This window comes from Homalodisca vitripennis, chromosome 4 (assembly GCF_021130785.1).
Source record: "Homalodisca vitripennis isolate AUS2020 chromosome 4, UT_GWSS_2.1, whole genome shotgun sequence".
In the NCBI taxonomy this organism is placed as follows: Eukaryota; Metazoa; Arthropoda; class Insecta; order Hemiptera; family Cicadellidae; genus Homalodisca; species Homalodisca vitripennis.
Genome location: NC_060210.1, coordinates 30710341 through 30728709, shown reverse-complemented (window position 1 = coordinate 30728709; position 18369 = coordinate 30710341).

The following is an 18369-nucleotide window of genomic DNA, read 5'->3' as shown; positions in this document are numbered from 1 at the left end:
TTTCAAAAGCATAAAGTATTTAGAGGGGAAAAACTTCTAATAGCCGAACAAACTTAATAAAAAAAAGCTCTCAAAGACAGGGAGCTTGCTCACAGAACAGGAATTGTTGAAACATCTATATTCTGTAACATGTATCTTCTTGATACATGAGATTCCAGAAATCGGAACTTGCTGGGCACCCGGGGCCTCAAAACCTCGTGAGTTTCTTACCAGCCAATAACCTGTCATAGTCATCGAAATGTACGTGGAACGAGATTTAAAAAAATATAGCAACTTCCTTAACGCTGGAGAGTATAAGCTTGTTGATTCCGAAATCAAAAGCTGTTAGAGAGAACCTTGGGAAATCTATGGGAGACCTCATAGTTTGGAGATTTCCTGAGGATGGAAAGCATAAAAAAAAACGATTGTATCTGACAGACGTTTCAAGACCCAAGTAGTTTCCAGGTATCGAGAGCTTGGGAGGGCTAGAACGAAGGGACATTGTATTTGCATGGCCAAGATTTGTAATGGAAATTGTTACATGAATCCCTAAGTACTTTTCATTAGCAAAGATCAAGAATGTTCCAAATTAGTCTAATGAACAGTAATGCAAATCCGATTTAAAAATGTTGAATCGGTAAAACGTGTTCTTTGTCCCTCAAACATTAGTATTTTAGTTCTCTCACTCACAGTTTTTCAACAAATAATTATTTATCATTATTTAATTACATTATTAAAGGGTATCAAGAACGTCAACACGAAAGAAGACCCTAAACCACTTATACTTCTTTGCTGACCCCAAATGTTAATTATGTTGGCACATATATACTTCATATATATTCACTTTTTGGATAAGGTTTTCATATGCTTAGGCCAGTCTCAAATTAGATATGGAGAGAGTGCTATTAAACTTTTAAAACACGATAACATGGTTCTTATTATATATTGTAAAATAACATAATATTAATAATTTGTAATTAGTAATACATACCTAGTATACAGCATAATACTGAAATTGTAAATGTTTACATATTTTAGGATAAAGCTTACTTATAAATCAAATTTCTGCATTCAGTGAGACTGAATCAGTTTTGCAGTCTCGAATATATGAAATAAAGAAAAATGTAGTTACCTGACAGTTAGGATTTGAAACTTCGATCTTCCAACATCAGGATAAAATGAACCGTACGTAACCGGAAGCAATCTCCGTTCTATCAAACATTGGGCTTCCGCTTCCGTCCCTCCTCCAACACACCTGCTGCAGATGCAATGTTGTTTGCAAGGTATGAAGGGTTTCCCCACATGATTGTCTGTAACCAATCAGTAATAAGTATATAAAATGTGTAGTTTCTAATAAGAGTACTACGTAGATGAATTGACAAGAAATTATGTATCAATTACTAATATTACAAGGTAGGAGTATGACACAACAGTTGTCGTGTATCAGGTTTAGTTGCGACTGCAAAACTTAAAGTGTATAGCTGCATAATGTTTCTATATCACATTTTAAATGTCATATGGTCCGTACACAGTTTGTGTACACATTTATTTATCTTCGTTTTTCTCGTTGCTACTATGGTTACCCAATCTATACTTTAAATCTTTATGAGATACTAGCTGTTTCTCGCGGCTTCGCACGCTTTTGGTAAACTTTGCCCGTTTATTGCTCTGCCTTCAAATAGTTTTTGGCTATTTAATATACGTAACCGTCTCGTAATCGCAGTTTATAGTATGCAGGCGCTTGGATAGCTTGTATATTTTGCAGCGCAGCCTGGTGGTGAGTTACATCAATGGCCATAGCATATAAACCTTCTACATGAAAAAATACAAATAAATACAAATTTTCTTAGTGATCAGTCCAATAGCTTCTGAGTCTATAAAGGACAAACACACAAACATTAATTTATATATATATATACTAGCGGGCCCGGCGCGCTTTGCTGCGCATTTCAATAATTTTTTGCAAAAGTTGCCCGCGGCTTCGCACGCAATTTCCCGTTGAAAACAGTACACTATATTCACTTATTCTTTTTCTATCACATTCTAAACATTGCTGAGATAATTGATAGTCGTTCCATCGTGAGCCTCTTGGGCGTATTATGAAGGTATGTACCATATTCCTGCCTCTATCTAGCTGTTACCCACGGCTTCGCACGCAAATCTTAAGAACCGAAGTCCTTATATTACTTAGTAAATTTTTTTTTTACTATAATAAATTTTAGATTAAATTAGTTATATCTCCGATGCCACGATTGAGCTTGCTTTGTTGTCTCGATCGAGAGAATATGTACACACGGAGTTTTGAGAACCATACTTCTGTCAAAAAAAACAACTAAGGTTGATTTTATAACATTCTTTATATTTGTAGCCAACGTAAGATAGTAATTATGATATCTGCATTACTCTTCTGATCAAGCATGAGCATGGTTTATATTAAATAAATATTGCAGTTAAAGGTGAATTTTTACGTCAAATTTGAATTGTATTATCTGGATAGTAAAGTCTATGTTTAACAGTGATTGCAAAAACAGTTTAAACAAAATTTGTCGTTTCTCTTAAGCTTACTCTATGCTTTAAAACTATAAGTATAATATATGTTTACAAAGAACAGCTGATTAAAAATTTGAAAAGACGTTAACATATGTTTGCTGCAATGCATTTCTTATGGGTATTTCTGTAACCAGTGGGGCGGAATCCTGAATCGGGAAAGGGATGGGCATAGCTTATAAACCTTCTCCGTGGAAAAAATACATATACGTACAAATTTTCATCATGATCGGTCCAATAGTTCACGATTCCATAAAGGACAAACATACAAACATTCATTTATATATATATATATATATATATATATATATATATATATATATATATATATATATATATAGATATATATATAGATCTAGCCACATAATATACTCACATTTATGTTTATTAACTTGTGTTTCATAGCAGTATATAAAAAAATGTATAAACACCAACTGATGATGGCAGTAATGTTGGGAAAATTAGATTACATGTCACATGTTAAAATCTCATATTCTCGTACTTAGCTTAATTACCAATTTATTTATTCTACAATTTTCTGGTTGACATAATTGTTAACCATAAGAAGAATGTAGAAATGTTTGCTAGCATTTAGTTAAATCCCATGCATTAACATGCACCAACATGAAACACGATTTTGCTTGTATAGAAAATAACTTCATGAAAAATGTCAAGTATACTTGTTAGACGCGAGATTCTTCGTAGACGCCCAGCAATCAATTAGTAATACCATAAATATCACTTTTCAGATGATTGGACTTTTGGAATTTAGATTAAATATTCAAGTAACATATATTCACTATTAACGTTTTGCTTATTTTCGTTAGTAGTTCCAAGAGATATCAAAATGTCCCATGGAAACATAACGAAAATTTTGAACATTTCGCGTTTTTGCTTAATTATTGTTTACGTTTAAACTGTTTTAAAACAATAACATTCTTTTTTATCAATAATTTATATTGCAAAATTGATACTGCTGTTGTAAAAAAAGTATCAACACTAAACTGTGACATTTTAGTGAAGTACCTTGCTTTTTATTCAATCTTGATTAAATAGCCCGTTTGCTACAGTAAAAAATTGAGAATTCGGTTTCCTTTTGCCAATTTGAAATAAAAGATTGAATATTATTTAATATCGTTGACAGTTTGTTTTATTTAAAAAATAAGAGATTGTAGGTACAGTCTTAAAAGCTGGTACATACAGTAAATAATTGTTTCGTTTAAAGTTAACGAAAAATTAAATGGCTGTAAAAAAGATATATTTATAAAAATTAGGGATTTTCAAATGCTTAGTTTTGCTCTTTTATATGTTAAAAGTGTAAATACAATGTTAGGTAAATGAACACTTGACATTGAATTGTGTATGTAGTACAACAGGAAAAAACATATTTTCTCTTCATGGAATTAATGACCACTATTCTAAAACTTTTTGATGGAACTGAATTACGTACTTGTTCAAGGCATATTAAGTACAGTTGTGACAGAACTGTTTGTAAGTTGTTAGAAATGGTAGTATTTATCATCTTCACTCATATTGTTGCTATTTTATTGCATACTTCTAAAAACTTGTATGATCGCCCATCACAGGAGTAATTGTGTTCTCTTTAGTTAATACACGTCATTGTATGTGTACAATATACTTACAGAAATATAATTATAGGGTACTATACATATTTCTTATATAAATACATAAACCTACTCCGTATTTGTAAACATTTTGAACTGCATTAGACTGGACACGAAGGGTACTTATACATTACACCAAAAACACTTACTGTACTTTTTATATGTTTTGTTAATAAAATTTAAGAAATACTTATTGAAATTGTAAATATGTCTTTCCTTTTGTATATCATGTTGAATACTACACGTATTTACATCTATACTAGCCTTATATTAACTAATTCTTACCATGTTAACTACATACTCATATTATAAACGTCTCATACCATATATATTATATATATATATAATTTTTTTCAATAAACATTGAATCATAAAAATTACTTGCTCCGCCGGGACTCGAACTCGGATCTCTCACTTGCTGGGTGAATGTGCTACCATTACACCACAGAGCCCTTACTTTTTACGATTCACTTATATTGTTTTTGGGCCGTATCTGTCACATATGCGTTTAAATAACAAAACTAACATATGATCGGAAGACTAAATACCTGTCAAACGACTTTTGTTTACATTCATAAAACTTGTATAAATGTCAATAGCCTTATTTAATTTTTTCAATAAACATTGAATCACAAAAAGTACTTGCTCCACCGGGAATCGAACCGGGTGAATGTGCTACCATTCAAGGAAATCTGCGCAGAATTATGAAAGGTTCTGAAATTTATAATTAAAGTGAGTAAATAGTAAATGGTCTAGAACATATTACAAATTAGAGGACTTCCTAGAAGCTTAATTTTTTAATATTTGTATCATTGAGATAAAAACAAGTATCTATTTTCATGCTTGCGTTTAAAGAGGGGGACACTACTGTTAGTTACTGAGACCTTTCCGTATTTCCTGAGTTTTCTTATTGCAGCGGAACTGGGAAGCAGTGATAGCGGTGGCAAGTTTACCTGTCTGTGGGTTCCTTCCAATATAGCAATAGACAGTTTGTTATAGCCTGTTGATGTAATATAAACACATTAAACGCTGTGACGTACTCTTTGTGGGCTGCTGTTCAACAAAGGGCCGGTATAAACATCCTGGCGTGTTGGCATGTTGGCTCGGTACCAGTGAAAACACAGCGAATAAAAATTTATGTAAGATGCACACTTTTTGATGTCAGAAATATTTTGCTTCTTACCGTTTGAATTACGAACAACAATAATTTTTAATAAAGAATTGTTTATTGTTTAATCAAAAAGTACGTCAATATTGTTCATTCATTTAGTAACAGTTTATCAGTCACGTATAAATTTTAAAATATGTAACTAATTAAAAGGAAAATTCAAATTAATAAAGTAGTTTAGTACTTACAAGACTCCAATAATTAACAATGGAATAATTTTAAAACATACAGTTTTACGTTTGTTTCTATTTTGAACCTTGGGTTGTGTTACGACCGAAGTTTACTTCTAAACAGATTTACACTTTGATCTTTGGAGATGCAATCATAATTGAGGGTTTCAGATGTTTCAGTTTTGAATGCAACCATGAAAAGTACGTTAACTACAGTCCAATAAATTTGTATATTTTTTTATCTGTTATTAAATATTTATATACGACCGGAAACAGCACCGTACGTGCAGGCTGTATTAGTACAGTATTACTTGTACTGGTTCTTTTACATTTTGGTAGTTTTTTTACCTATTCGCATCCTCGAAAGTCCACCCATGTTTACTGTTTTATCAACTCAGTGCAAGTCCAATACGTTAAAATCATGAGTTGATTTAAAAATGTATTTAAAGATATTAAAAAAATGAAAAAAATCAAACTTATTGCTTGCTTTGGCGAGCATTTGCGAATATTAGTTTTAAGACTCTAATGGCAACAAGAAAATCTCATAATAAACAGATCTGTAAACAAAGTGACAACGTCTTATATGTATGTATATGCTATTTGAACATATAACATAGTAACATAATATACAGCGTAATAAAATCAGCTGTAGACTTAAGCAAAGCCTTATAAGTGACACGTACTTTGACGTACTACTACCTTGTATTAACACCACGGACTAAATATATACTAATTTACAAAGTTATTTAACGAAATTTCAACACCGTAATTAAACATTTATATACGATTTGCCACAGGAGAAAAACGGCTATTCAAGAAGACAAAGTGCACATTAAGGTTACTTTAATACTGATCGTGGGAAAGTAAGAAAAGGTAAAAGTCAATGGAAAAGCTCAGGTCTATAAACGAGCCAACTAACAGTGGATTTCAATTAAGAGAAGCGGTGCTGAATGAAGCTGGCTCAAGATCAAATTGGTCGATTGATTGATCTGTTAGGTTGGCACTACTGATGGCATCAGAGTAACAATCACTGTAGCCCTACAATCTGGTTTTTATAAATGAAATGGTCATATCCAGGTCTACTATAAACGTTTAACATGGTTAATTATTACACATTTTTCCAATTAAACCTAGATTTAAAAGGTAGCTTATAGGTTTAATATTGAGTATGTAGAAATTGATAAAACGGCAGCCATTAATTATATTAAGATAAAAAGATTTTTTGTAGAAAACCCCAAATGTAAATATACGGCTTGTAGAAGTAATAAAAAACCTTATGATCTTGAATCAGTTTATCGCAAAACCACCTACATGCCAAAATAATGGAATTGATTCACACCAAGTATCCGTTTTGATAAAACATATTCCGGCTTTCGATACTACTCCTGAATGATACTTCCATTTTGCTTCATCGGTACTTTATTTTACTTTTTGTAATAATTTATTATAAGGTTTTGAAACAGGGTTTTCCATTAAGAAGGTTATTATTACTTATCATAATATGTAGTTTAACAAATAACAGAAAAATCAATACTAATTTGCGCTAATAAATTTTGTTAACATCAGTAAAATGTACTAATAACGGATAAATAAATAATGAACCAACTACATTATACTAGTTTAATTTAGGACAGTTTTAAAATTTGAACTGTTGCGTACTACACCGTACTCAATATTAGTATAGTAGGAGATAGCCAGTTAGTTATATTACAGTATATTTTAAATTCCGAAGTTAGCCTGAGTGATATGTAGGTAGAGCTTTAATAACGAAATACCACCACGAACGACTAGCCAATCAGAGGGCTAAATTGGAAAACCAAGACTAAAGAGATACAACTTATGTTCCTTATTTTAACATAAACGATCCGATTTCACTGTTAGGGACATGACGCTCTGTAGTACATCTAGATCTCAAAATATTATTTATTTACGTCTTAAATGAAATTTTTAGTTAAATTAATAGTACATGAGCAATAATTAATATTGTTCTGAACATATATTAATTATTTCATCACGGTACATGTACAATTATGTATGGGGCATCACGTAAAGTTAAGTTTCCTTGCTGTAACTATCAGACAGAATGGGCCGGATTCCTAGAACCAGACCCGTTGTCTACACTTCGTCTCTCGGTGCCTTGCTGTGTGATGAATTAACCCAGGGGGCCGTGCCGAGCTCCAGAACACAGAGTAGCACTCAGCCTGTACTCAGAGATCTGAAATGAAATACATTTGCTTATTGGAATCTGAGTACTATGGAGACTCAAAAATGTTTACACAGTGAAAATCGTTGACAGAATTGAATGAGAAATTCGGTATTGGTATTCAATATCAAGGAGTTATAACAGTGGCTCTTAAAAAAAAAGTGGTGTTACGGGTATTCGACCTTCTGACCATATGTTGGTATGCTTATTACAACACATATGTTACAAAAACAGTAAAATACAAAACTATAATTGAATTTATATTTTGTGGTAACATGCTCGAAATTTATATAAGAAGTATTGTATGTCACTTGAATTCCCCATTTGACTGTAACAGCGTAAAAACTATCAAAAATCTATCTAATAAATCTATCAAGCGGCCTTTCGCAGAAGCTTGTTGACCGCACGTCTCCTTGGCCTAGTCCCTGCGTACGTCTTTTTGGTTACATCACGAAGACCTTCACGCTGTTCCCAGTTTTCTGGACCTCCTCGACCGTGGCGAGACCGTGGGGGAGGGTAAGGGTGAGAGGGTAAAGAAAAAGGAGGGGGACAGGGAGAGGGATATATATATATATATATAGAGAGAGAGAGAGAGAGAGAGAGAGAGAGAGAGAGAGAGAGAGAGAGAGAGAGAGAGAGAGAGAGAGAGAGAGAGAGAGAGAGAGAGAGAGAGAGAGAGAGAGAGAGAGAGAGAGAGAGAGAGAGAGAGAGAGAGAGAGAGAGAGAGAGAGAGAGAGAGAGAGAGAGAGAGAGAGAGAGAGAGAGAGAGAGAGAGAGAGAGAGAGAGAGAGAGATAGAGAGAGAGAGAGAGAGAGAGAGAGAGAGAGAGAGAGAGAGAGAGAGAGAGAGAGAGAAGAGAGAGAGAGAGAGAGAGAGAGAGAGAGAGAGGAGAGAGAGAGAGAGAGAGAGAGAGAGAGAGAGAGAGAGAGAGAGAGAGAGAGAGAGAGAGAGAGAGAGAGAGAGAGAGAGAGAGAGAGAGAGAGAGAGAGAGAGAGAGAGAGAGAGAGAGAAGAGAGAGAGAGAGAGAGAGAGAGAGAGAGAGAGAGAGAGAGAGAGAGAGAGAGAGAGAGAGAGAGAGAGAGAGAGAGAGAGAGAGAGAGAAGAGAGAGAGAGAGAGAGAGAGAGAGAGAGAGAGAGAGAGAGAGAGAGAGAGAGAGAGAGAGAGAGAGAGAGAGAGAGAGAGAGAGAGAGAGAGAGAGAGAGAGAGAGAGAGAGAGAGAGAGAGAGAGAGAGAGAGAGAGAGAGAGAGAGAGAAGAGAGAGAGAGAGAGAGAGAGAGAGAGAGAGAGATAGCGCAGGTGCTGCACGCGTGCTGCACGCGTGCTGCATTGCTTGTTGTTGGTTGCTGCCGGGAATCAATGCTAAATCCGTTCATACACTACATTAATACTAATGCTATGTTTATAATTAAATATTTTTTATCCGAAACTGCTATCCAGTTCTTCTGTCTGTCACTCTGTCCCAGAGCTCTTGCACCAGGTTGGATTCGAAATTTGTTATTTCGGTTATCAATTTTCGGCGCAATTTCTGCCAGTGTACATGCAGATTTTGAGAAAGTCTCTTAACCATCACTTTGCCTGGTAAAATAATTCATTTTTACGATTCATTTTTACCTTAATTGTCTTAATATAAGAACTGACTGTACTTAAAATATGGAATAAATTACAAAAAAATATCACTCTACATTTAAAGAGTAAATATAAATGCCAATTTTGTACATTGTTAACTAACGTGTGTAAATTTAATTAAATATTGTAATTTATTTTTTAGCTACTTTTGATTAAATATTTTTTGTTGGATCCTTAAGAAATTAATGAATTAAGTAAGAATTAGTAATTAAGTTGCTCCATAAATCAAATAATAACATTTTAAATTAATATAAACTTTGATGAAAGAATAATTGTTTAATTTATTAATAATAGTCATTAAGCGATCCCAAATGCTTGAAAATTTAGGCAAAGAAGAAGATAGGAAGTGTATATTTTGTCTAACACAATGACAGTACTTCGTCCATATGTATGAATAGAGATCATAAAGTTTTCATTCTGTTGTTTTCATTCCGAGATGAAAGTTGTCTCACCCTGAGGATATCCATTGCAATATGGATGACACATAGAGTTGTTATGTGGAACTGGATGTAGCATAGAATTATTCAAAAGCAACTTAGTTCCATGAGGTATAATAAAAATTTTAAATTAAATTTCACGTAAATTACTTATGTTAAAATGCTTAACATTCGTTATTATTAAATATTACCATGCATATAAAAACATCAATTCACACTCTTTGTTCTATATGGAATATAGAAGGCCATGCTATATATAATTTAATAAAATGAGTGAACACAAATACACCCGATTGCAACGATAACTGTCCGCTAAACATATCTGTGAAAAAGAAGTATGACGTTATCTAACAAGTCTAACAAACCACTCCTTGCAACAATAATCGTAATATGGTTATATTAGATTACTGAGCATAGTAAAAGGAAATAAAGAATGTGAAGAAGGAAAGTGCTTTTAGTGCATTTGAAATTAATTTGTTGGATATACTTTGGTACATAATCAACGACTTATATATTTTAAGTCTATTTTGGTTAGTTACATTCCTTAAAATAAAAAAAAGTTATTTGAATCCTACACCAGGGTCAACAATGGCCAATCCCAAAGTCTGTTGCGACTGGTACGTACACAAGCAAAATATTTACACAGACCTATATAATTTCTTTGGTAAAAATGATGAAAAACAATATCTTACATACTACTAAAGACTTACTAAATTAATAAACGTAATGTTTCGTACTAATATAAAAAATAGTGGATATTTCACAAAAATACCCATCAATCAATAAACAATAACAAAATCTTCAGTGACACTTTGTCGACACAACACGCAGGTCCCAATACAAGGAATGTCAGAATTCATTCATCTCAGAAATGAACAGCTGCAGCAATATAAATTCAGGATCCTCATTTTGTTTCATAAGATCCTCGCATAGGTCACTTGTCCATGAGGCCACAATAAGCCTAAAAAGGTGAACGGATTCTCGATACAAAACTATTAAAAATAATATAAAAAATAAAAAACATATACTAATGGTAGTATCATACTAGCAAGAACGAACAAAGCAAATTAATATGCAACTTTAGCGGAATGTAAACACATCTGTAATATTACTGGTACAAGAATATGTACACAACCTAAGTACTGCCAATCTTAATTAACCCAGTTCTGTCCTTTCAAACTTGTAGTTACGCAAACTTCGAGCTTTCGATTTATTATCCATCGTTCTAATTGAGATCATATCACTCTGACACAAATCTATATGTACTGAACATGAGTAACTAGCAACAGTTGGCTGGTTGGATTATAATTGCAAATCATACGAGTTTGTAATCCCTCCGCAAACAGAAAGGTCCTTGGTCAGTTACGTATTAAAGGATTGCGTTTGAGTAGGTGACCTACATTCGACATATTATAATTCGAGGTACATCGTATGCTGTGGCATTTAATAAAACCAACATAAAATTAGGTTTAATTAAATAAAACACAATAAAAACTTCAAAACTAATTATATTTGTAAGTGCTGTATAAGCTGTTTTTAATATTAATATAATTATAATTATAGATGCAAGAGCAGAATGTTTGTCCAAGTTTGTTGGAAATGATTTAACAAATACGAAAATGAATTGCTACAAGTGTAAAGATTTTGGTAATGAAATGAGCATTGAATACGAAAAAAAAACCATTTTAACTTTTCTGCGACTTGTTTTATTGTATATAACTTTCCCATTTATCAATATAAATAAATATTTTAGATTGAAGATTTTATAATTTATTTTCTGGTTAAATATTTTAAAATTATTTTGTTCTTTAATTTTTACTCAAAATGAAATGTAATTATTTGAAAGAAATGTCAGTCTGAACCGTATCCAACCACTTGCATATATATATATATATATATATATATATATATATATATATATATATATATATAGAGAGAGAGAGAGAGAGAGAGAGCATAGTTTGAAAACCAAAATTAGAAATTAAATTATACCATTATAAAGTGGTTGGATGCGAAGGTACAGATTGACATTTCTTTCAAATATATATATTTGATATTGCTTGAAAAACTTAATCTTTTTTAGACTTGTCCGGTTAACAAACACACATCAAAAGTAAAATTAAAGTTGTCAGAAATGAACTTGTATGCGAAATTTAACAAAAATTGGTTTCAAGCTTTTAAATAGTAATTGTTTAAATTCGCAAAAACACTAAAGCTACATAAAACCTAAAGTCTTGACGATTTCCGTTGATGTTATTCATGTTTCATCAACATGGTTGTAAAAAACCAAACACATTTTGTTCAAACTTTAAATAAATTCCTCTCCACATTAATAGTAAAAACTCCAAGTTACGATGAGAATATTGAAGTTCACTAGAATATTATTGAAAGTGCATCATGAGAATAACCCAAGCCAATCAAAAACCGGCTTTGATCATTATTGGGTTTTATAAGATAAATTATACAAAGGAATTTGGCAGAGATAAAATTTCATAAAAAAAGATAAAAGATAAAATTTCACAACTTCTTAATAAACAATCTCATTCGTATAGGATTATACATACTACTTATAGTTGAATATGAAAATGAAACAAATCTGGCTTGAGGAAGGTCGATGCGGTGGTTTGGAAACTCGGATTACCGCAGCTCTTCAGGTTGAAACCGTTTCCAAGGCAACGGAACTCCACCGTGTTGCCAAATTTCTACTGCGCTATGCTCTGACCCTGCCATGCGCAGGCGCTATGCCGTTACCAATAAAGTGGTCAGTTGTGTTCTCTATCTCTGTGTTAGTGTTGTGCATCTATAATATTAGAAAATAGATTTATATTTTGCGAATTATATTTTAAATATGTTAAATAAGTTTAATAATGTTCTTAAAACGTTTAACTGGATATAGGGTTATTAACATTATAACGTATTAAATATTTGTCAGGCAAACAGTAGATATACTGTAGCAAAATAATTTACCGTTAAACTATTCAAACATAAATTTAAATACTAAAAATTGTATTCTTTTAGTCCATCCATAAGGACACATGTTAAAATGAATTAACCGCATGCTGGTCCCCACTTTGCTCCTGATTCTGCTGTATTGTTCACGAGAATAATGAAAAGTGATGTTAAGGTCTGAGCGTATTTTGTATCACTGAGTTAATGTCTCCATGCTGATGTTACATACGCTGTTCTCTACGATGGCCCTGTGTGAACTAAATTAGGCAAGAGTACAATGAGAAATTATGTCTAGGCCCGTGCGTATTTTGTATCACAGAGTTGATGTATCAAGGGTGATGTAACATACGCCCCCGTTCCCCACTATGCCCCTGGTTACGCTGTATTACATAGGTTTACAATGATAAATAAATTATGTCAAGTTTACATTGAGGTGAACCATACGCTGCTCCCCACTATACCCCTGGTTACACTGTATTAGATAGTGTACAATGATAAATTATGTCAAGTTTACATTGAGGTGAACCATACGCTGCTCCCCACTATACCCCTGGTTACACTGTATTAGATACGTGTACAATGATAAATTATGTCAAGTTTACATTGAGGTGAACCATACGCTGCTCCCCACTATACCCCTTGGTTACACTGTATTAGATACGTGTACAATGATACATTATGTCAAGTTTACATTGAGGTGAACCATACGCTGCTCCCCACTATGCCCTTGGTTACACTGTATTAGATAGGTTTACAATGATAAATTATGTCAAGTTTACATTGAGGTGAATCATACGCTGCTCCCCACTATGCCCCTGGTTACACTGTATTAGATAGGTTTACAATGATAAATGATGTCAAGTTTACATTGAGGTGAACCATACGCTGCTCCCCACTATGCCCTTGGTTACACTGTATTAGATAGGTTTACAATGATAAATTATGTCAAGTTTACATTGAGGTGAACCATACGCTGCTCCCCACTATGCCCTTGGTTACACTGTATTAGATAGGTTTACAATGATAAATTATGTCAAGTTTACATTGAGGTGAATCATACGCTGCTCCCCACTATGCCCTTGGTTACACTGTATTAGATAGGTTTACAATGATAAATTATGTCAAGTTTACATTGAGGTGAATCATACGCTGCTCCCCACTATGCCCTTGGTTACACTGTATTAGATAGGTTTACAATGATAAATTATGTCAAGTTTACATTGAGGTGAACCATACGCTGCTCCCCACTATGCCCTTGGTTACACTGTATTAGATAGGTTTACAATGATAAATTATGTCAAGTTTACATTGAGGTGAATCATACGCTGCTCCCCACTATGCCCCTGGTTACACTGTATTAGATACGTGTACAATGATAAATTATGTCAAGTTTACATTGAGGTGAACCATACGCTGCTCCCCACTATACCCCTGGTTACACTGTATTAGATACGTGTACAATGATAAATGATGTCAAGGTCTGAGCGTGTTTTGTATCACAGAGTTAATATCTCCAGGGTGATGTAACATTAAACAGCCCTCGCGTCTGTTTGTTTTTCAAGGTGTAATAAACAGAGATACTATCAGTGTAGAAAAGCGTAATTAGTTTAGTTTCCAATGCGAAGAATTTTCGTTTTTTGATGTTGCGGAGTGCAATAGTGGTTTATCTTAGACCTATTTAATGTATTTGGAATCGTAAAAACAAAATTTACATAATTTAGATTACATTTATTTTATATATATATATATATATATATATATATATATATATATATATATATATATATATATATATACCATTAAATTTGTATGTGGCAATAGCCTAATTTAATTTAAATAAACATTGAATCACAACAAGTATCCGCCGGGATTCGATCCCGGATCTCTCACTTGCCGGTTATATATATAGCATAGTTTTAAAACCAAAATTAGAAATTAAATTATACCATTATAAAGTGGTTGGATACGAAGGTACAAACTGACATTTCTTTCAAATCATTTATTTTATATATATATATATATATATATATATATATATATATATATATATATATATTGCACTATATATATTTGTTAAATATTGTTTGAAAAACTTAATGTTTTTTAGACTTGTCCGGTTAAACAAACACATCAAAAGTAAACTTATTACAGTTTTCAGAAATGAACTTGTGTGCCAAATTTGAAAAAAAATGGTTAAAACTTTTAAGTAGTAATTGTTTAAATGCGCAAAAACATTAAAGCTACACAAAACGTATTCCAAATAACATGATCCTGAAGCATACTGACATAGCTCGTTTCCCTACGAACATTTTATAACTTCAATCCTAAAGTTTTGACAATTTCTATTCATGTTATTCATGTTTCATCAACATGGTTGTAAAAAACCAAACACATTTTGTTCAAACAATAAATAAGTTCCTCTCCACATTAATAGCAATAACTCCAAGTTGCGATGAGAATATTGAAGTTCACTAGAACATTATTGAAAGTGCATCATGAGAATAACCATATATATATATTTATATATATGGTTATTATATATATATATATAAATTCACTTAGTCAACAAAGTGAATTTATAAAATTAAATCATATGTTCACCATTGTACATAATTCATTCTTATTTTTCATTTTCTGTGTTGATGTTTTATGTTTATTCTGTTCTTATAGCCCTATTTATATAATTTTTGTAATTTCCTGAAGACGGCTTAAGCCGAAATATAGAAAATGTTTATTACAATAACTGAAGAATTCTTATTGAAGATTAATATATAAGCCCAAGGCAAATAATCCTCAAGACACTAAGGAAAGTCTATTGACACATATTTTCTTCTGTTGTCTTCGTTTCTGGTTAGTTACGTACTTGTTATAATTTTGTTTGTTACATTGTACTTTACCTTTTTGTTGCAAAAAATGTCAAACACAGAAACATTACAGCAATATTGGATAAAACAGTTTGAATTTCACACTATGAAATTAGCTAACTGCTATTGCCATATCCTCTTTTTAGGTGCTTGCTTAAGTTCAGGTGTGATACCAAATGGACTGACATTGAAATTTCCTATGTCTGGATTTCCAAATTATATGCATAAATCGATTAATGTGATAGCAACTAACACAAACATAATTCTAACCAACACAGTATACCTCCTTCACAAAAAACAAGCAGAATTGCATAGACGTGAATTATCAAAATACCATGAATTAATAATGGAAAAATTTCCAAGTGTATCACAAATTATCAATAACTTTACGATGTCAACAATACATTTTATGTCTAAGAAATCAGAAAAACTTTTAAAAAAACTGTCAGCTTTACGAAATAATTCAATGAGTTGTAACAACCGTCACACATTTAAACCAGCTTCTTCAATGGAGCCCTTACCATCAAATGACTCAATTAATAATGCTATATTGAATATTTCATCACTTTTTGATGACTTGGAACCAACTACAAACATAGATGATTGTTTTGAATCTAAAGATATCAATTTACCAAAACCAAACTATATTAACTTATCCAACTACACTTTAAAACAAAATGAAATTGATGTTATTACCAAAGAGCTTAACTTTGCACCAACTCCAAAATTCGACCACATAAAATTGGTTTCTGATGCGTTAGAGTTTTCAAGAAAAGTTAGAATTAAGCATTATTTTTTAAATAACAATCAAAATGAAGAAGTAGATGAGAAGATTCACAAATCTCTCTTGAAATTTAAGCCACCTTCAGATTGGGATCCCCCAGCTTTGAATCCAGATCACCCTATAGAGCAGTTTTTAAATACAATTATTTCTAACATTTCTGATCCTTCATTTGCAGATTCTCTACCAAAAAACAATAATTTAACAAAACTGCAGCAAAAAGCTATAAATTCTTTAAAAAATAACAAGGACATAATAATACTTCCTGCTGACAAGGGGGATATGACTGTAATAATGAATATAAAGGATTATATTGCTGAAGCAGAAAGACAACTGAGTGACACAACTACTTATAAAATTTTAAACAGAGATCTTAATGAAGAATTTTGTTCAAAAATATCTAATTACATAAAGAAAAATGCCTTAGAAGAAAACTTAAGTGATCATTCCATCAACTTACTAATAAATAAATCTCCGAAAACACCAACATTCTACATATTGCCCAAAATCCTTAAGAATATTTCAAATCCACCAGGAAGACCAATTGTAGCTTCAATATCTTCTCCAACTGAGAGAATTTCTTCTTTTGTTGATGACCATTTAAAAGAATTTGTGACTAACCTTCCTTCATTTGTGAAAAATAGTAATGATTTTTTTTGCACCTTGTGAAAAATGTAGCTCAACCTCTTCCTGAAAATACTAAATTAGTAACAATCGATGTTCAATCATTGTACACAAATATTGAACACCAAAAAGGAATTGATTCTGTTAGATACTACTTAAACAAACGTCCCAAAAATACACTTCCTTCGTCAGATTTTCTTTTAACATTAATAAATTTCATTCTAACTATGAATTGCTTTAGGTTTCAAAATAACTTTTATCTGCAGCAAAAAGGGACAGCCATGGGAACAAGAATGGCTCCTTCTTATGCTAATCTTGTGATGGGCAAGCTTGAACATGATTTTCTAGAAACACAAACATACAAACCCATATTTTGGAAACGTTACATTGACGATATCTTCATGATATGGACATATAATAACGAACAATTGCAACATTTTTTACAATCACTGAACACTTTCTGCAACTTAAAATTTACATGGGAGATATCTGATTCAATTGTGAGTTTCCTGGATATAGATATTTTTATTGAAAATCAGAAGTTGAAAACTAAGATCAATATAAAAAACACCAACACATTTCAATATCTACATTATGACAGTTGTCATCCGTCCCATGTCAAAAAAGCCATTCCAAAGAGTTTAGCTAAAAGAGCCCAAAATTTATGCAGTGACAAATATCACTTAGAACAATATACTGATAATTTATTATCAGCATTTTCCAAAAAGGGTTATCCACGAAAACTTTTAAACAACAAACTGAACACCAAATCACTATCAATTGGAACAAGTAAATCTAAATTTGACAATAATGATCCAAAGTTTTTAACAAAATACCATCCAGGACTTTATAAAATTAACAATATACTTCGAGTAGCATACAGTTTATTGGACAGCTCTGCTTCAACTAAAAACATATTCAAATACATTCCAAAAATAAGATTTAGAAAACCACCAGTTTTGAAAGATATTTTAGTCCATCCAAAATTACCTAAGCACAAAGACCAAGAAAACATGACAGTTGGGTCACATCCTTGCAATAAACCCAGGTGTTTAGTTTGCAACATGTGCTCTACTTCAAAAACATTTACAAGTAGTTCTACACAAAAATCATACAGTATATTTGAAGACTTAACATGTGAATCAAAAAATATTGTTTACCAAATTCAGTGCAAGTTATGCCCTAAAGATTATATTGGTTCAACGATAAATTCACTTAGAACAAGGATGACTGGGCACAGGTATGCATATAAACATAAAAAAACAGAGCAACCTGTAGTGGCACATGACTTAATACATAATTTAAATTTTGAAGAAACATTTTCAGTGAAACCAATTAGAAAAATATCACAAAATTTAAGTACACACAGTCTGAGAACCATGGAACAAGCCCATC